At 34.6% G+C, this 20,928-nt stretch overlaps 1 long non-coding RNA gene across 3 annotated transcripts in view; it reads right to left on the reverse strand.

The window, feature by feature from the left end:
* The window catches only part of LOC127544476 (uncharacterized), a 92,891-nt gene that overhangs the window by 53,182 nt on the left and 18,781 nt on the right, over positions 1-20,928 (reverse strand). For all 3 annotated transcript variants that reach the window (XR_007949453.1, XR_007949451.1, XR_007949452.1), the window contains exon 2: positions 15,476-15,589. This is a non-coding gene — a long non-coding RNA (uncharacterized LOC127544476). The remainder of the gene's footprint in view (positions 1-15,475; positions 15,590-20,928) is intronic.

Raw genomic sequence — 20,928 nt, forward strand, 5'->3', positions numbered from 1 at the left:
ATTCAAATATATGAGCATTTGGAAGAAGGATGTTATTATTCACAATAAATCATGCTATGAATTGTCTGAACTAGAATTCTTTTTGCTAAGAGTGGTGAACATCTTTGTAAAGATGTCTTTCAAGTAATCTTAAATAATTTTAAAATATGTGTAAGAATTACATTTTGTAGGAAAGATTTAAGCATTTTGCTTTGCCAAATCATTGTTTCCTTATATACCAATATAAATTAACAATATAATAATACATAACAATATATTAACAATATATAACAACATATAGCATAGGTGGTGAATTTCCAGGCCACAGGTTATATAAAAGGCTTGTGAAATCACTGCAGGCAAGGATGAGCTGAAAGCCAGATATAACAACCTTCTAATATTTGAATTCTGTAAGTTGATAATTTTCTAGGCCCTGAGAATGATTTTGTAAATATCCAAATGACCCTTGGCAGGAAAAAAGATTTCATACCCCTGATGTATAGGAAATGCAAAATAGATACAGTTATACCGAGTAATTTCAGGATTTCAGGAGGAAGAAAACACTAACAATTTTGGTAATGGAGGGGAGAATAAGGAGAAGCTTAATATGAGGTGCCATCTGAACTATGCTTTAGAAAACAATAAAGACACAATAAAAATCCCTGAGAACCACTGTTGCTTTGATATGTATAAGTGATCTTTCCATTGACACAGATTATTACAACTCTCTGCCATTGTGTTCATGAAGTGCTAATGTCCAAAACAACAAATTATCCTGAGGGCTAAGTTTCTGTGAGTCTCAAAGAATTAAAATGTGTCAGTTGTAAGGGATCTAAAAGTCAACCTTAACCAATGTGAACTGTATATACTCTTCAGATTTAGAGTTAAAAGTAACCTTAGAAGCCACTAGGTCCAAATCCCTCATTTACAGATGGTGAAAATGAAACACAGAGAAGTCAAGTGACTCGCCCTGGGTTACACTGCTAGTAAGAATGTGAGGTGAGATTTGATTCAGTTTTCTAACTCCAAAACCCAATATAATATCACACTACCTGAATTAAAATTCTCTATAACATATCTGAGAAATAATTACCAAACTTTTGCTTGAAGATCTGTTGTTTGCAATAATAAGGAACTTTTCCAATCTCTTTCTATGATATAAAAATGGTACAAATTCCTAAAGATAGGATCATTACTTACTTAGAAAACCCTACTGTCAATAAAAAGTTATAATAAAAAAAAAGAAAGAAAGAAAAGAAAAGAAAACCCTAGAGTTGGGAAGGAGAGGAAGAAAAAGTTAATCTGAATTCAGCAAAGTTGATGGATATAAAATAAATCCACAAGTCATCAACATTCACATCTTGGTCAAAAGGAAGAGCTAGAAAGCAAAACTGCATTCAAAACAACTACAAAAGTTATAAAATATTTGGGAGTATGCCTCTCAAGGTAAACGCTAAACTGCATGAATTTCAACTATAAAATACTATTTTAACACATTAAAATGTAATCATAAATAGAGATACATTTACTGCTCCTGGGTTAGTTCAAGCAACATAAAATATTTGTTATTCAGTTCTACATAAATCAAATTATATATAAAAAAAAATTTATAGTTAGGAAAAATGCTAATGAAATTCACAAAGAGGAACAAAAAGTCCAGAATCTCAAGAGTAATAATGAAAAACTGGAAGAGCCTACCCTTGATTATAGACCACAATGTCCAAAGGAGGCCATTTGGGATGCTGAAAGGCCTTCAGATCATATTGTATTTGGACTGATAAAAGGAAATGGGTGCATTTAGCATACCTCCTTCCTCTCAAAGATGTGTGTGTGTGTGTGTGTGTGTGTGTGTGTGTGTGTGTACATATAAAAATACTAGAATATAACCTGCATACTTTTTCAAGTGTTAAGTGTTATTATAATATTCCGTAGTTTTGCTTAACTGTTTTTCTTTATTATAATAATGGGACAAAAAAGGGTACTTAGAGAAATGAATGGTTTACAAAAATAAAATGTCACTGAACTTTATAATTTTAAATAAACCTTAAAAGGGGAAAGGGACACATTTATCCTGGTTAAAAGAACATTCATATGATGGAGATGGTGCCAGCTTTATTCAAGTATTGGAAGGGCTATAACATGCTACAACAGTAATTGAAATAGAAGCTAAAAACTGATTGAAGCTTGCTCGAAAAACTGGTCCTATACTGGCAAGTCAACCCCCTACTTATATAACTGTAACAATTAAGACACAATATTAAGACCCTATTCTAGACACTGTAAAGTTGCCTCTTGTACCTATTTCCTGAGTCTCAAATTCCATTTCCTGCTATAGAGAGAAGACATTTTATTTTTAAATTTTATTCTAGATTTAATAAAAGCATTTCCATAACTTGAGAATAAAAAAAAAGATTGTATATGAAACTGCAAATCTATTGTGTACAATTTGATACTCCTTTATATATAAAATAATGTTATCACATAACTTTTTTTTTTCCTTTTTTCTTCCCTCCCTCCATGCCCTAGTGTAAAGTCTGGACTAGCTCCCTGGAAATTTTCAGAATCAGCCAGAGTAAGGATAAGCAAAAGTCCTTGGTCTTTAGGGGGAGAAGTGAAGAAGACAGACAAAACTGCCAGGACTTTTGCCAAGGATCCTTTCTTGATTCTAGAGTCCAGAATCTCCACACTTTTCTCTTCCTGGTCCTGAGGGCAAGTGAAGTTCTCTGGCCTCTCTCACTCCATCCCCTAATCCTTACCTACAGTTGTCTTAACCCCAAGCATTGAACCAGCATTAACTGAGAGAAGAGAAATTCCAAACATATGCTAATAGTTATTGTCCAATAGGTAATTAGTCTTAAGTGCTCAGTTGTCTGATTCAAGCACACCTTTTAAGAGTTTCAGCCCTTTACACCTATAGCTACCATTAGACATAAATGTGTGTTGTGCATATTTTTATACATAGTTTATCAGTTCTCTGGATGTTATCTTCCTTCATAGATACTTTGTAGTTAATTTCGATATTTACATATGATATAGCCATTCAAAGTTGTCTTTAAAACAATATTGCTGTTACTATACTTCTCTTGGTTCTTATTTTGTTCATTATTTAGGGCAAGTCTATCCATGATCATTAATTTTTTTTTTACTCCATAGTATTTCATTTTCCCAATAATATGTAAAGATAGTTTTCAATATTCATTTTTATTATGATTTTGTGTTCCAAATTTTTTCTGCCTGCCTCTCTTACCTCCCCCTCTCCCCCAAACACCAAGCAATCTAATATAGATTATATTCAAACAATCATTTTAAACACATTTCCATATTTGTCATGTTGTGAAAGAAGAATCAGAAAAGGGAAAAACCATGAGAAAGAAAAAACAACAAAAAAAGGTGAAAATAGTATGCTTCAATTCACATTCAGTCTCCATACTTCTCTCTCTGGATGCATATGGCATTTTTCCATCCCAAGTCTTTTGGAACTGGAAGATGTCATTTTAAAATTTAAATGAAGCTTGCTCAGATTTCTTATTTACTCTACTTTCATGTTTCAAACAATCCTTAAAACATCCTTGTAAGAGATATATAAGGAAGTATCATACCATTTTTTTTTTCGACTTGAAGTCAAATTTTATCTTTGTCATTTACTCCTTTATGTGACCTTGGATAGTTCACTTCTCAAGTTCATTTTCTTCACTGGTAAAATGAGGGTTTGAACTAATGACCTCTTAAGGTTTCCTTCTAGCTCTATAATACTATGATCCTAAGTAACTTAATCAAGATGGTAGAAAGAGGTAGACCTGTATTTGAATTCACTTCCTAATTTTTGATTTAGTACACAAGTCTGGTGGATAAAATTGTTGATTATTTGTCGAGTCATTGTTCTATCTTCATAATTACATTAAATTTCTTTTGAGAACAGAGATATCATCTTATCCTTTTTTTTTTTTTTTTTTTAATCTCCCTGTAAGTGCTTGGTGTTCCAGACATGGAACAGTCAATAAATATTGAAATTGGCTGGGAGGGACAAGAGAGAGTCATATTTTGATTTTTAAAAATCCTTCTTGAAAGCAGAAACAGAATCAGAGGAATGATCACAAATTTACTTCCTTCATTTTAAGAAAAAGTCATTAATAAATTCAAGTATTCTAGTTAAAAACTTTAATTTTTTTCTGAAATATTAAACCAAAGGTGTCATATTTTGCTTATCCTTTCTTTAAACTATTTATCTTTTAACTATTCTTTAAAGTTCTACTCACAAATATTTTAAAAGTTTCTAGCTTCTTATAGCTATGGTTTATTAAGTGACATACACATGTATAAATAGGATGTTTATTGTTGAGTCACTTCAACCATGCCTGACTCTTCGTGACTCCATTTGGGGTTGTCTTAGCAAAGATACTGGAGTATTTTGCCATTTCCTTTTTCAGCTCATTTTCCAGTTGAGGAAACAGACAAATAAGGTTTAATGTCTTGTCTGAGGCCACACTTGAACTCAGGTTCTTCTGACTCAAGGGCTGTGCCACCCAATTGCCCCATATATATTATACATAGTTTTGGTTTATGAAGGGACAAATATAGACCACAGTACATTATACAGTGTGTGTATAGATGTATTATTATATATGTACATATATATGTATGTATACATATACATACATACACAGAACCTCTCAAAAACCCTGGACTACAGCTAGAAAAGATATTATAATACCCATTTAATAGAGGAGGAAACTGTTGAGTCGTAGGTAGTTAAGTGATGAAGCCAACACTTTTAACACAGAACTTCCTATTCCAAATTCAATACTCTTTTCACTACTTCCCGGCAAGCTGGATCTGGTAAGATACTTCTTCAACATTCCAATTCCAAATAGCAGTGTTTACTCTCAGAACAATAGCATACTACAAAGTTTGTTGTAATCAAAGAGCACTGGACTAGAAGTCAGGAGATCTGTGGTTTAGTCCCAGCTATACTACAAGTTAGTTGAACGACCTTTAAAAATTCAATTATATTAAAGAAACATCCACTAATATTTCTGCTCAGTGTAAACACATTGGCTATAAAGAAATTACCCTGATGGGAAAAGTATTATATACATTTTTTCAACAAACCACATTTAAAGGAAATCAGGCTGTTTGGACAAAAGGAATTCTAAGTTCAGGCATAAAGGTCAAAAGATAGAAATGGCTGGGTGGTTCAGTGGAGAGTGCTGGACTTGAAGTCAGAGAGACTGGACAAAGAAAGAGTGCCTCAGATACTTAACTGGCTGATGATCCTGGGCAAGTCCCTTAACTTATTTGCCCTAGTTCTCTCAATGGTGAAATGAGGATATTCAGCACATGTCTAAGATGATCACAAGTAAAGCTTAGCACAATGACTGGCACAAAGATAAATGTTTATTCTCCTTCCTTTTTCCTACTCTCCATGTTATAGATGAGTTAATTGAGGCAATTTATCTAAAGATCAGAGAGTTAAGACTGACCAAAAGAACAATGTCAAGAAAACCAAGAAAAAAAAGAGTAAATGGGGGGGAGGAGGGGAGAGAGAGGGAGAAGGAAGAGGACCTAACAGCATTAAATGGCGCAAAAAGGTCAAGAATAAAGACAGAAAAAACTAACAGACTTGGCCAATAGAGAGTTCACTGATAACGTAAATTACTCTCTTCAAAATTAAGTGAGGAATTAAGGAAAAATGAAGAGATTCAGAAACTGGAACCTCAGAAGGACCATGGTATCCTCCATAGCAACAAAGTAAGAAAGAAGGCTGGGTTTGAAACACATGATAAGTCATTCTGCAGCCTGCTCAATGTTTGCTTCTCACTCTTTCCTATTAAACCATTTAAAATAAGGAGGCATAGAGAAAAGAATTGGGGTAAAAGAATAGAGAACAAAGTGGCTGCTAACTTGGCCTACAGAACCACTGATGTATTATCCAAGAAGGTGGACACAGGGTGCCAGGACTGGCTCTGGTTATATAATGCTTTAAGGTTTATAAAGCATTTTACAAATATTATTTCATTTGATCACCACAACCATCCTGGAAGTTTGGTGACGTTATTATACCCTTTTTACAGATTAGGAAACTTTAGAAAATAGCTAAGTGACTTGATCAGGGTCATACAATTCTATCTACTTACCTGACTCAGTAGAGCAAAAAGCTCAGGATGGCTGGGCCACAGAATGCTAGGAAGAGACTAGGCAGGTAGACCCTAAAAGTGTGGTGAAGAATTTTAAATGCCAAAGAAAAGAATTTATGGTTGATCCTAGTAGAGGAGGAGAATGATATGGCAAGAAAGAATTTTGGAAGCTTTGTTGAAAAAGGAATTCTAGTAGCAAGAGATCTGAGTTAAGAAGAAAAACAGGATTCTACTGCACTACCCTAAATGAACAGAGGAAGAGTTTTCTATTAAAGATGACATACAAGTAGAAATAACAAAATCTGGCTACTGATTGTCTAGGTGGAATGAATGAGACTACAGATTATAAACCATTTTATGGGCATGAATCCCTTGCCTTTCTGTCCTATTATCTCTTGTGTCTTATTGTTTATTTGGTCCTGTTTGATTCTTCATGACTATTTTTTTAAATGAGATTTTCTTGACAAAGACACTGGATTGGTTTGCCACTTTGTTCTCCAGGGGATTAAGGCAAACAGAGGTTTACTGACTTGCCTAGTCAAAATTATGTTTGAAGCCACAACTGAACTCAAGACTTTGTTGACTCCAATCCAACACTTTACCACCAAATATCTAGCTGCCCCAAATCTTATACTTCGTCAAACCTCAATTCCAGAGCAAATCTAACATTTATGCCTTCTCTATTTTATATGGTACTGCAAAGTGCTGGAAGACTTAAAGCCACATTTCCTCTTCCCTATCAGACCTGTCCTTCATTGACCTTGCTCCAAATCTTTTGTCTCCTTCAGACTCTCTCCTACCCCTCTTCCCTGTAATTCCATACCAGAAAACCCACTCATCTTTGACTAACAAGAGGTCATTTGCTATTAACTCCTTATTTTTTATCTCAAAACTTGAGACCCACACTACTTTATCATTCTGCTTCAGTGTCTGAAGAAACGTTGGCCCCTCTATTTTTCTTATTTTTTTTTTTTTAAAGCATTGGGGTCAGAACTGTATCTTTGAACCCATTTCCTCTGAAAGGCTGTCCCTTCTCTCATAACTGCTCCTCTTTCCCTAATTTTTAATCTCCCCTAATCCACTGGTCCCTTCCCTGCTGCCTCTAAATTTACTCAGATGTCCCTAGGATTAAAAAGCCTTCAATAACCCTACTATCTATCCCATCAAGCTTCTGACCCCCATCTCTCTCCTTTCACAAGCTCTTTAAAAAGCTAACCTCATTTGTCTTTTTCTGTTCATCTTGACTTTCACTAACTTCTCAAATTTGTAATCTCGTTTCTGATCCCCAATTAAGCTGCCAAATCTTATGGTCCTTACTCAGTACTCCTGTTTTTGACCTTTTGACATTGAACACTTCTCCTCTCTCCCTTCTAGGTTGTCAGAGCACTGCTCTCAGGGTTCTTCTCCTAACAATGTAGCAGATATTTAGCAATCTCTGCTAAATTCATGAACAATGTCTCATCCAGCTAAATGTGGGTATGCCCAAGACTCTAGTTAGGGTCCTCTTCTCTCAGTATCTTTTCCCTAATACTAATGCCTTATCTCTGAGACTACCCCTGTATAATTTTGAACATATATAGCTGTTTATATATGTTGTGTCCCTTCTTAGAATGTGAGTTCCTTCAGAGTTCCCTTTGAGTTCACCCCTAATTTTCCTTATGCATATATCCTGTTTGTACATAATTATTTCTCTCTTTAGAATGTGAGCTCTAGAGCAGAGACTGTCTTTTGCTTTTGTTTATATCCTTAATACTTAGCATAGTGTCTGGCACATAATGTGTTTTCACTGCCTTAGTTAAATACAGTAAGCAGAATTTTTTTCTTTAGAGGATGGATTATTTATTTAAAAATATGAAGAGTTTATGTACAGATCCTAAAGATGACACTTAGGTCCTACCTTCATGGAATTCAGTAGGGACATTAATATATACACAAATAAAAGTCTAAAATAATGCAAAGAGAAGTACAAAAAAGATACTATGAAGTATGATATGAAGAGGAAAAGATTATTGTGGGGGCAAGAAAGGAGGACTTCACAGGATGTGGAATTTAGGCTGGATGTTAAAGGATAGGTAAGGTTTTATTTTATTTTATTTTTTAAAATCATCTCTCCTGGATCTATTTTCCAGGTCAGTTGTTTTTCCAATGAGATATTTTACATGTTCTTCTATTTTTTTCATTTTTTTAGTTTTGTTTGGTTAATTCTTGATGTCTCATTGAGGCACTCATATTTGTTCAATTCTAATTTTTAGTGAATTATTTTCCTCTGTTAACTTGTTTATCTCTTTTTGCATTTGGCCAATTGAACTTTTAAATGAGTTGTTTTGTTCATGGGATTGTTTTTTCCATTTCTCAAACTCTGTTTTTCAAGGTATTGTTTTCTTTTTCCATCTCATCAAATCTATTTTGCAAGGAGCTATATGCTTTTTCCATTTCACAAAGTAATTTTAAAGGAGTTTTCTTCAGATCTGCATTTCCTTTTCCAAACTCTCCTGCCAAGTTCTCATTTCCTTTCCCTATTTTTCTTCTAACTCTCTTTTAAGATCCTTTTTGAATTCTTCCAAGAGAGCTTTGCGAGATGGGGATCAACTCATTTCCTTTTGAGGTTTCATCTGGAGACGATTTGTCTTTAGTGTCCTCAAGGGTCGATGTCTGATCTTCCCTGTCTCCATTACAGCTATCTGTGGTCAGAGTTCTTTTTGCTTTTTTGAATATTTTTAAAGGTTATAGTCTACTCTTAGGGGAAAAGGGAAACTGTCCTAAGCTTTCTCTACAGGCAATAGGGCACAGGGGCTATGCTACTGGCTTCCTCATGCTGTTGGGCATGGCCAAGTTTCCCATTATCCTGGGGCTCGGGGGCTCACAATTTGCCTTCTGTAGTTGTACTGGAGGTCTTACAGCTAGTATGCTGACCCACTGGCTTCTGAATTAGGACAGAGGAGCCAACACTGCTTCTATTATGGCCAAGAGCATCTTGGCAGATTCCCCAGTGTGCGAAGACCACACTGCCCTGGGACCCTGCACCGAGCCTGTGATCAGCCACCTCCCCCATGTTCAACTGAAACAAATCTTTTCTGAAGTTTTTTCAAAATATCTTCTGTTGAAGACTTGTTACACACCAAATATTTGTGGATTCTATCACTCCAAAACCAGTTTAGAGGCTTGATCTGGTGCTGATCTGAAGGAAGCCAGAAGAGCTCAAAGACCTTCCTATTCTCTGCCATCTTAGCTCTGTAGTCCTCCTCTCTCCCTACCCCCTTACAGAATGTAGTAATATTTTCCCTATATTCTGGCTAACTTAGGGAATTGCAAAAATGTAAATTTTGGTTTAATGACCAATACTTAGAATTACACCAAAATGAAACTGATTAACTTTAAAAGTGGTTCTCTCAGACTTACACGAACTGATGCTGAGTGAAATGAGCCGGACCAGGAGATCATTATATACTTCAACAATACTATATGATGATTAATTCTGATGGACCTGGCCATTTTCAACAATGAGAGGAACCAAATCAGTTCTATTGGAGCAGTAATGAACTGAACCAGCTACACCCAATGAAAGGACTCTAGGAGATGACTAAGAACTATTACATCGAATTCCCAAACCCTATATTTTTTCCCGCCTGCATTTTTGATTTCCTTCACAGGCTAACTGTACACTATTTTGGAGTCCAATTATTTTTGTACAGCAAAATAATGGTTTGGACATGTATACTTATTTGTATTTAATTTAGACTCTAATATATTTAACATGTATTAGTCATCCTGCCATCTAGGAGAGGGTGTGGGGGGAAGGAGAGGAAAAATCGGAACAAAAAGTTTGGCAATTGTCAATGCTGTAAAATTACCCATGCATATAACTTGTAAATAAAAAGCTATTAAAATAAAAAAAAAAAAAGTGGTTCTCTCAGAGACAGACCAATTTGGAGTTAAGTTGTAGAGCACATTCTTTTTCAAGATCAAGTAGCCAATGCTTTTATTTTAATTCTAGAATTCTGTGATTCTGAACTAGAAAACCTCTAAGGACTTTTCCAGTTAAAAATACATTAGCCTCTGAGTAGTAAAAAATGTACAACAGAGAAGCAACAAATTGTTGAAATCCTTGAATGCCAGACTATTGCATGAATCTTAAAATGGAATGAAGTGGCTAAACCTTTAATCATGGACTGTATCATCATTTCAACACTTTATCATGCCATTATTTAGTTAGCAAAGATACTCTTTCTATTAATATTATAACCCCCGCTCCAGCCCGAATCCCAGGCAGGACCTCTGATCTGCAGCAGTATTGGAGGCTTCTGGACCTCTCAGCCCAGGGAGGACTCAGCAGATCAGTGGAGAGAGTCTGTGACAATGAGGTGGGAGTCTGTGTGCAGTCCCAGAGCAGCCCCGGTCAGTGGAGCCTCAGCCCTGGCCAGCACATGAGATCTCACAGTCACAGGGACCCTCCTCACAGCTCCAGGAGAGAAGAAAGGGGGTTTGTGGTCAGGTTCCCAGAGGGATCTCTGAAAACAGCTGCACCAAACCCTGAAGCTGGAAACAAGGAACTACTTTAACAAAGAGTTAAAAAGCAAGTAACAGGCTAGGAAAATGAGCAGACAACAGAAAAAGTTTCTGACCATTGAAAGTTTTTATGATGACAAGTAAGATCAAAACACACACTTAGAAAATGATAACAAAGTCAAAGTTCCTACATCCAAAGCTTCCAAGACAAATAAGAATTGGGCTCAGATCATGGAAGAGTTCAAAAGGGACTTTGAAAACTAAGCAAGGGTGAGGGCAGCTAGCTGGCACAGTGGATAGAGTACCAGCTCCGAAGTCAGAAGGATCTGACTTCAAATCTGGTCTCAGACACATAACACTTCCTAGTTGTGTGATCCTGGGCAAGACACTTAACCCCAATTGCCTTAGCCAAAAAAAAAAAAGAAAAGAAAAGAAAAGAAAAGAAAAGAAAAGAAAAGAAAAGAAAAGAAAAAAAAGAAAAGAAAAGAAAAGAAAAGAAAAGAAAAGAAAAGAAAAGAAAAGAAAAGAAAAGAAAAGAAAAGAAAAGAAAAGAAAAGAAAAGAAAAGAAAAGAAAAGAAAAGAAAAGAAAAAAAGAAAAGAAAAAAAAGAAAAGAAAAGAAAAGAAAAGAAAAGAAAAGAAAAAAAAGAAAAGAAAAGAAAAGAAAAGAAAAGAAAAAAAAGAAAAGAAAAGAAAAGAAAAGAAAAGAAAAGAAAAGAAAAGAAAAGAAAAGAAAAGAAAAGAAAAGAAAAGAAAAGAAAAGAAAAGAAAAGAAAAGAAAAGAAAAGAAAAGAAAAGAAAAGAAAAGAAAAGAAAAGAAAAGAAAAGAAAAAAAAGAAAAGAAAAGAAAAGAAAAGAAAAGAAAAGAAAAGAAAAGAAAAGAAAAGAAAAGAAAAGAAAAGAAAAGAAAAGAAAAGAAAAGAAAAGAAAAGAAAAGAAAAGAAAAGAAAAGAAAAGAAAAGAAAAGAAAAAGAAAAGAAAAGAAAAGAAAAGAAAAAGAAAAAAAAAAAAGAAAAGAAAAGAAAAGTTCATTGAGGAAAGTAATTCCTTAAAAAAAAAGAACTGAGCAAATGGAAGCTAATTACTATGAGAAATCAAGATACAATAAAGCAAAACCAAAAAATGGAAAAACAGAAAAAAAAAAAAAAACTGACCTGGAAAATAGATCCAAGAGACATAATTTAAAAATTATTGGTCTACCTGAAAGTCATGATAAAAAAAAGATCTTGGACATCATCTTTTAAGAAATTATGAAGGAAAATGATCCTAATATTCAGAGGGTAAAATAGAAACTGAAAAGAATCCATAGATCACTTTCTAAAAGAGATCCCAAATTAAAACTCTCAGGAATATCACAGCCAAATTCTGGAAATCCCACATTGAGGAGAAAATATTGCAAGCTTCCAGAAAAAAAACAATTTAAATATAGTGGAGCCATAGTCAGGAAAACACAAGATTTATCAGCTTCTACATTCAAGTACTGAAGGGCTTAGAATACGATATTCAGGAGAGCAATGGAACTAGGATTACAACCAAGAATCATCTACCTAGCAAAACAGTATAATTTTTCAGTGCAATAGGAGATCATTCCATGAAACAGAGAATTTTCAAACATTCATGACAAAAAGACCAGACTGAATGGAAAATTTGATTTTCAAATATAGGACTCAGGAGAAGTATAAGGAGGTAATCGGGAAGGTGATATCATAAGGGACTTATTAATAAGGTTTATCTTTTTACATTCCTATATGGGAGGGTGATACTTGTAACTCATTAGGTCATTCTCATTATTATGGCAGTTAAAAGTAAATCTTACTCTATCAGATTTATCACAAAGAGGAAATAACATACATACTCAATAGAGATATAAAAATCTATCTTATCCTGCAGGAAAACAGGAAGGGAATGGGATATGAGAAAAGGAGGGGAGAGTGAAAAAAGAGAGGGCATACTGGAAGAGGCAATACTTGTTGGAATCCTTACAAAGTGTTAACTCATTAGAGTTGATAGAGACAATAATTATTTAATTTAGCATGGTTCAATATGATTGATCTGATCTTACAAGGAGATGTTATGGGCTTGAAGAAACAAGGTACTAAGTGGAGCTGATAGAAACAATGCTTGTGTTCACACCTTTAGAGAGCTCATATAAGCAAGAAGCTCTTGGGGCCAGGAGCACTCTGGGAGATACAGAAGCCCACAAGCCCTCTCTCAGAGGCAAGACAGATTCATTCCAACTTTCACCTTGGTGCTGGCTAGAGATATTTGGAATGGTGGCTGGCCTCCTGCACTTCCCCCACTGAGACCAAGGCTGGTCTGAATGGTTCTCCAGAAAGCTGCCCAGCCCCAGGCAAGGAGACACAAGGAGACAAGAGGTTCATTCCATCTTTCACTTTTGTGTTGGCTGGAGGCTGAAGAAAGCAGATGCAGAAGCAAAGGACAAAGCTGCAAGAGCTCTTAGAACCAAGCAGAGAGATAGGCCTCTAAGAAAACTAACCGGGCTATAGTGGAGACAATAAAAGATCTGAACTTTTAACAGCTGGCTGCATTTGGGTGATTATTACTTTTAATTGAAACTAAGGCTGCATCCAGAAAACCTCCTCAAGAAACTTGCTCCCAGAGAACCATTATATTATATTAAATAAATTTTAAAATTCACATAAAGAGGCATAGTAAGTACACATAAAAAATAAATAATAAAGTTGATATATACTTAAGGGTTAAATGATAAAAGGTAAATACCATCAAAGTTCTGAGGGGAGGGAGATCAATGAAAGATAAAGGAATCAGAGACTTTCCTGGGTCTTTCTGAATGTCATATGAATGAGCTAAAACTTTAAAAGTGTAGGTCCAATTCAGAAAGAAAGAAGGGGAGATAAGGTAGGGACCACAGCAACAGGGAAAAAAAGGTCTGGATAAGAATGTCTTGAGAGAAGATAAAGTTTACTTTTGGGGAATAATGAGAAAACTAGATCAAGCAAGGCTAGATTATGGGAGACCATATATAGAACAGAAAGAAGTATAGGCTTGATGACAGGAAAAAACAAAAACCACTAATGATTTGACAAAATAAGATATTATGAAAACAGAAATTAGGTAAAAGAGAAATCTGAGAATGATATACAGAATAAAGTGTAAATAGAATCTAGCTTTAACTTTTTTTTTTTTTTTTTTTTTTACATTAGTCTAGGTAAAAGGTGAGGAAGGTTTGAGCTAGGATAGTGAAAAAAGAAGTAGAGATATTTTGACAGATAATATGAGCAAGACTTGATAATTGCTAGAATGTAGTGGATAAATGTGAAGTCAAGATCAAAGATAACACAGGAGATTGGCTTAAATTTGTACTAATTATTGAAAGCAAACTGATTAAATATCAGTTTTTAACAACTTGCTTTTAATAATTTGCTTCTCATTTAAAAGTGGTACACTGAAAAAAAATTCTAGTAAAGGTTTCTAGTAAACTGGATTTAAACTAATCAAGATCTTAATGTAATTTTATAAGAAGATCCTCTTAAAGTGCTTCTGCCTACTTGTTATGTGGGGAAAGAAAGCTCATATTAAAAGCAAGCAAATTGACAACACAAACGAAAAATGGCTTACAGTTCAATAATGAGAGGAAAGGAAACACTACTAGGGCAAAGAAGAAAAAAAATTAGAATAATCTAATATGGAAGAGTTTAATCCTAAAGGAAACAAAAATACAACAAAGATAGAAGTCTGAGTCACTGAGAAAACATAAATGAAAGAAATTAAAATTTATGCTAATGGTATTTAATGTAAAATTTCTAAATATTAAAGAATAAATATATAGACTGAGAAGTAGGAGAGTAGGAAATTTTTGATGTGAGCAACTGAAAGAATGACTTTGACAAAATCCAGGTCATTCCTACTATAAGAATAATCACTGAAAAATTCAAGTTGTTAACTATGTCACTAATGGGAAGAAATGGTATCATTTTAAATGAGAAAAAATAATAAGCTCAATAAGCAACAGCATTTCAGAAAATCCAGTAATTTCAAAGTGAAATCAGAACTTTTAGGGGACAGGGGAAGAAAAAACCCTCACTAGTCAACAAGAAATACTAGCAAATATACATTCTTTTTAGTACAGAATTATTGTAACTTGGGAGTTAGAAAATCTGACTTTAGATTTCAGCTTTGCTGAACTAAGTTACCTTGTAAAGGTTATCTTGACAAGTAAAGTTTCAAGTTAAGTTATCTTGAATCAGTTACTTTATCCCTCTTTAAATTTCAAATGGGGCTAAACCAACCTGTACTATGGTCCTGGTTTTTAACCTGAATCTTGCAGAGAACCAGGTAAATGAGCTGTTGTTATTACCACTTACAGAACTGAAAGATTCTATAATTCATATAATCTTAGGAATTACATTTAAGCATAACAAGATATGGGTAGTTTTTCACCACAAAATTGACTATACTTATTAAATACATATGCAAGATATGGATAGTTTTTTCACTATACAAGGTAATAAAATGTGTGTTAGAAATCCACTTAACATTTTCAAAAGTATATACATACACCCAGCTACAATCATGCTGGATTTAATCCTTAACTATTTTACTTCTTGGACCTTCAAGTAACTGCTCAAACTGTTCTCAACTACAATGATGCCTTTTCAAGTTGGCTCAGAACCTTTTTGGTGTCCAATTATCACTCAACATGCTCAATGGCCACACCCTTTGTAAAGCTGTCTTGGCAGATGGGGAGGTTGAGGATAAATGACAGACCTCAAATCTGTTGAGAAATTAGGGAGGGTATCTACCCCAAGCATATGAAGATTACTTCTAGTGGAAGGGGTGGATGAGAATAATTTATTCCAAGAGCCATGAAGTCACCTGAAGCAGGAGCTGGAGAGCATTCAGAGCTTGGTCAGATAGCAAAGGCCATCCATTGCAGCCCAGGACATAGCCAGTCATCCTCACTTGTCTTGCCACTGGACTCTGATGACCCTGGAAGAGACGGTGATGCTGATGACTCCATGCAACTATGCCTTACTGAAATCCAATTTATGCACAAATCAAGCAGCACCTCACTCCCCATATCATCAGAACTCTCCAAAATAAAGGCTGAACAACAAGACATTGGTCATCTTAAGCCTGGACTACCTAAAAGATCTAACTGGTCTATAAGCTTCATAAAACAAAAAAAGCAGTGACTGTAGTTAAGAGAAATGAAATTCAAATCCTCCACAGCTTACTTCATCTACATGATCTTGGCAAGTCACTCAACATCTTTTGGCCCCAAGAAGAGCCTCTGAGGTCCCCTTTAGGCCTAAATCTGTGATCTGAGAATCTCCCAGTTGTCAAAGTAATTTTTCATAAGCACAATTCTGACCATATCAACTCCCTAACTCAATAAATGTTAGTGGCTTCCTATATAGTTTCTAGGATAAAATCCAAATTCCTTTGTTTGGCATGATGCCTAGCACAAAGTAAAAGTTGAATAAATGCTTTTATCTGTTTAGCTTTTAATACCCTTTGTAACTTGGCCCCAACCTATCTTTCTTGACTCCTTATTGCTAGCCTCCCCCCATCACACATTCCAATTTCCTTTTGTGTTTGCACTAGCTCTCTTTCAAACTTGGAATGAGTGGTACTCACCTCAAAGAATCCCTGCTCTAGCACCACCTTTTCCACAAAGCCTTTCCTGTTTCTCCTCCCCTTTTATTTATTCCCTACCAATGAAATAGCCCTATGGTGTCTTTCCTAATTGAATAAACTTTCTGAGAAGAGATTTTCTTTTTCTGTCTATGTAGATCTAACATTTAGTACAGCGCCTAAAGTAAAATTTCAAAAATTCCTATTTAATTGCCATTAAATGACAGATACAATGTTTCTGTCTTCAAGGAGAATCTCCTGTGTAAATCCAATAGTTTTTGCTTTTTTTTTTTTTTAAATCTATGAATATAGGTTTTCTCCCTTTGAGTCTGATGGGATTCTTCACATCTTTTCTTCCCATTCTTTTCTGGAATCATTGTACAGCAGAATATTCAAGGGCTCTAGCCTGGGCCTTTTACTCTCTCAGCAATTTTATGAGTTCAACTACATAATAAAATGAGATAAGCCTGATAATAGAAACTACATAAATGCTCATTTCTTTCCCTTCCCCTCTTACATAAGTAACGCTACTATCTACATATCCAGCCCCAGTCTCACCTCTGAATTTTAGTCCTATATCATTACCTGCCTATCATCAAACATCTTCAATTAAGGATAGGGCATTTGAAATAAGATAAGAGACAACTTATATTTTCCTTCAACATCTCACCTCTGATTAACATTCCTATTTTTACTGAGGGCACCAACTTCCTTAAAATCACTCAAATTTGCCACCTTTAAGTGACTCCTCAGTTTTTCTTTCACACCCAATGTTGTCAAATCTTGCTGATTTTACTAAGAGAAGATGTCTTGAATCTGTCCATTTCTCTTTACCCTACATAGTTAACATCTTAATTTATCATTATCTCTCATCTGAATTGAATGAATTATCCTAATACCCTTCTTCTAACTAATCTTGCTACCTAAAATCTCTCTCCTCCCTAATAATCTATCCTCCACATAGCTGCCAAAATGATATTCCTAAACAAATTTGGCTAGTTTTTTCTTTAAGGACCTCTAAAGAGTAGCTTCCTTTTACCTGACAGATAAGATACAAACCCCTTTTTGTTTTACAAGGCCTTCACAATCTTGTAGCAGTCTAATTTGCAAGTGTTTTTACTCATACCTCTTCTTAATGCACTCTACAATGCAGCTAAAATCATCTATAGTTCCCCATACTATCTTTTTTTCTATGTCTGGAATGAGCTCACCTCACTTACATCTACTGGAATTTCTTCTCATTATCACTGTTCAGTTGTGACCAACTCTTCATGAGTCTCATGCTGTCCATGGGATTTGTCTGACACTCAGTTTACCATTTTTTCTTTTAGAGTGAATTAAGGTAAACACAGATTAAGCGATTAACCCAAGGTGCACAGCTAAAGCCAGATTTGGATTCAGCTCTTGACTACAGACAGGCCCAGCCCTCCCTCCACTGAGCCACCCAGCTGACTCTCCTGGAATTCCTAGCAATCTTCAGTTGATATAGAAGTCTATCCTAATCCCATCAATTACCAGGACTCTCCCCATTCTTGGAATTACTTTGCACAGATTTTGTATTTAATTTTCTATATATTATTACTTTGTCCTCTTCTTCCTCCCCAGTCTTTTCTTCAATAAAATTAAGCTTCTCAATGACAGAAACCATTTTATTTTTATCTTATCATGCTTGGAGTTTTAGAACATTGCCTGTTGTATAGTAGGAACTTTAAAAATGCTTACAAATGTTGCTCAAAAAGATAATGTGGTTATTTTCTTGTTTTCACCACCATGTACTAGAGAGGTGCTATTCTGTTATTTAAATAATATAAGTAGGGCTCTCCTAATTGAAATACATTCTGCATTCTGAATTTCTTGAAAAAATAGTGGGCTCTCGAATGTTAATAAATCCCCAAACTGGATGCTATAATGATTAATCGATCCCCAGTTTTAATTTTATAATTATACAAATTAGAAAAAAACAAAAACTATCATCAATGACAAAATTATAACACAGAAAAGTACAGAAAGAGGGTAGTATTACATTTGTTAATGATGGGGTGCAATCACTTTGGCACTCAACTCTGGATTATGTCTTTCACGATGAGTAGTTCAAGACATCCTCTCTTTTTGTGAAAAGTTCCCCTCTCCTCATAATCCTATACCACAATCTATACAAAATAGAAAGCTCACTTTTTTTTTTAAACTAATGTCTCCATTCAAATTCTGAACACCTAGCTGCCATCAACAGTCTCAGATGTGACTCAGGGGATGGATAATATATCAAACCATCAAAACTGGACCTGTGCTAACAAAACCTTCACATAATGAAGCCTTCAAGAATTTATCCCCTAATTTTCCTTGCATTACATGTCATAGTCAAAAATTTCAATTTTATTTCTCTCTAAATATATTTTTCTTTGAACCACATTAAAGACATACTTTAGAAGATAAAGAAACTTTGCAATTATGGTAAGATTAAGAATTTAGAATCAAATAAATTTTATTTAGAAAACACAAACATAGTATCTGAGTATTTTTTGTATGAGAAAAGTAAATTTAATATTCTTTCTGTACCCTCAGTTGTCAGTAAGCCAATAGCCTCTAAATAAAATTTTAAGCAAACTTCATTAACACAAAATTACTTTTGGGTAGAAAGAATAAAACATACTTACTCTATGGGTAATTTTTATATTTTGTAGAAAATTATAAACTGCTGAAAGAGGAACTCTTAGAAATAAAATACTGATTTCTATCTAATTATAGCACTGTTATCTGACCTGCCTCTCCTTAGAATGCAATTGGGGGGGCTTATTTTAAGATGTGGAACATGTTCATTAGAATCTACAATGAAAATGTCTACTTTCTTCAGGAATAATGATTCCCAAAAGATTGAAAAATATTGAAAAAGTCGGTAAGATATGCTGTTTTCTTAAAACATTTTTTCTAGAATTACGAAATTTGCAACATTGTTTAAGAGAGGGGAGGTAAAATTTACCTATTCTTAAACTGAATTAAAATAACAGATTTAACAATACTACCTTGCATATCAAGTTAAAACTAGATATACTATTATCCTAATATCAAATAAGTCAGAAGCTTACTCTGCCACCTGTAAGAGTTGTTAACCACACCCAAGGTCCTACACAAAGGAATAATACTCTAAGGACAGGTTTTGCTAGCCAAATATAAACTCAGTCTGTTTTGATAGCTTCCAGGGCCTTCAGGCCTGGAATCTGTTACTAGGTCATAAATTGTTACATTAATGTTACAAAAGATGGGAAATGTCATTAGTTTTGTTTCTACATATTACAAACAATTCAATGATTTCATGAAATAGTATGTCTCTCAAAAATTCACCATTTAATTACCATTCTTCTGACAAAGCCCCACTATGAACTTTACCAGACTGGTCCATTTCTAACCTTAGCCTTCAGTTGACAGACATTACAATCCATTATCAGGCCCATATAAGATCTTCTATTTTGCAATCTGCAAAAACCCATGATTTGTTGACATGAAATTGGGGAACTCAATGTTACCTCCATGCCAAGCTGAGATATCAAAGTAGAACTTATATGGAGATCCTGAGCCAATAATAATTAAAAACAACACTCACCAAGACAGGTAAAATATATTTATCCATGGACCCTGTCTGGTTATGTATCAAGACCCCTTAATCAAGGCAACATTTATCCATGTACACGCTAATGAACACGCTAACCTCACTTTAATTGTTAAAATTCTCATTTTGTTAATTCTCTATAAACAGCTCCAATGCTGACAGTTTTCAGAATTCAAAGTTTAAAGTTAATTTAAAAATATATTAAAAGACAAAAAGCCTTGAATCTATAGCTAAGAAGCTGAAGCTTGTGTCGTCCTGATGCTCCAAAAGATGCATGCTTATTTTTAACTCTTAGTTCAATTAATTTCTCTCTCTCATCTCTTGAGTTAAGGCAAAGAAATAATTGCCACTCACTATTTAGGTAAGATACTTAACTTCTGTGAGTTGCAGTTGCCTAATTCATATCTACTTGAAGTGAGAAAGCTAGAATTGGATAACCTTGAGATTTCTTCTCAACTCTAAATTCTACAACTTTTACACTTAATTTCTTTGTGTCCTCTCTTAATTGTAATATAGAGGCAGCTAAATGATATGAACTAGACCTGAAGTTAGTAAAATTAGAATTCTAAGTTGGCCTTGGATACTAGCTTTGTGATTAGACAAGCCACTTAACCTCTGTCCGACTTAATTTCCTTTTCTGTAAAATGAGAATAAATAGTACCTAACACACAGGATTGTTTACAAAGAAAAATTGAATTGACATTTATAAAATACTTTGCAAACCACAAAGGATAATAATGTAAGAGCTTATTCTTCTTAGCACATGGCATAACCCCCACACATTTGAAGCTGTCTTGATAGCAGAGCAGCAGAAACTCAGAGAAGACAACCCAGCTAGTGCTTAAAAACCAGTTAGTAAACCCAACACATATAGACATACAGACACATACAGGTTGCACTAAATTTTCATGTTAAACTGATTTCTACACTTCAAGTGAATTTGTAATTTCATTAATGTCATTATTCTCTCCAACAATAAAAGTGATAGCCTATCTATAATCTCTTATTCCATGTGGTTGGATGCTCATCCATTTTGTTGTTCATTTGTTTAGTTGTGTCTGACACTTTATAATCCCATGTACCATAT

Source organism: Antechinus flavipes, chromosome 1, assembly GCF_016432865.1.
Source record: "Antechinus flavipes isolate AdamAnt ecotype Samford, QLD, Australia chromosome 1, AdamAnt_v2, whole genome shotgun sequence".
Classification (NCBI taxonomy): Eukaryota; Metazoa; Chordata; class Mammalia; order Dasyuromorphia; family Dasyuridae; genus Antechinus; species Antechinus flavipes.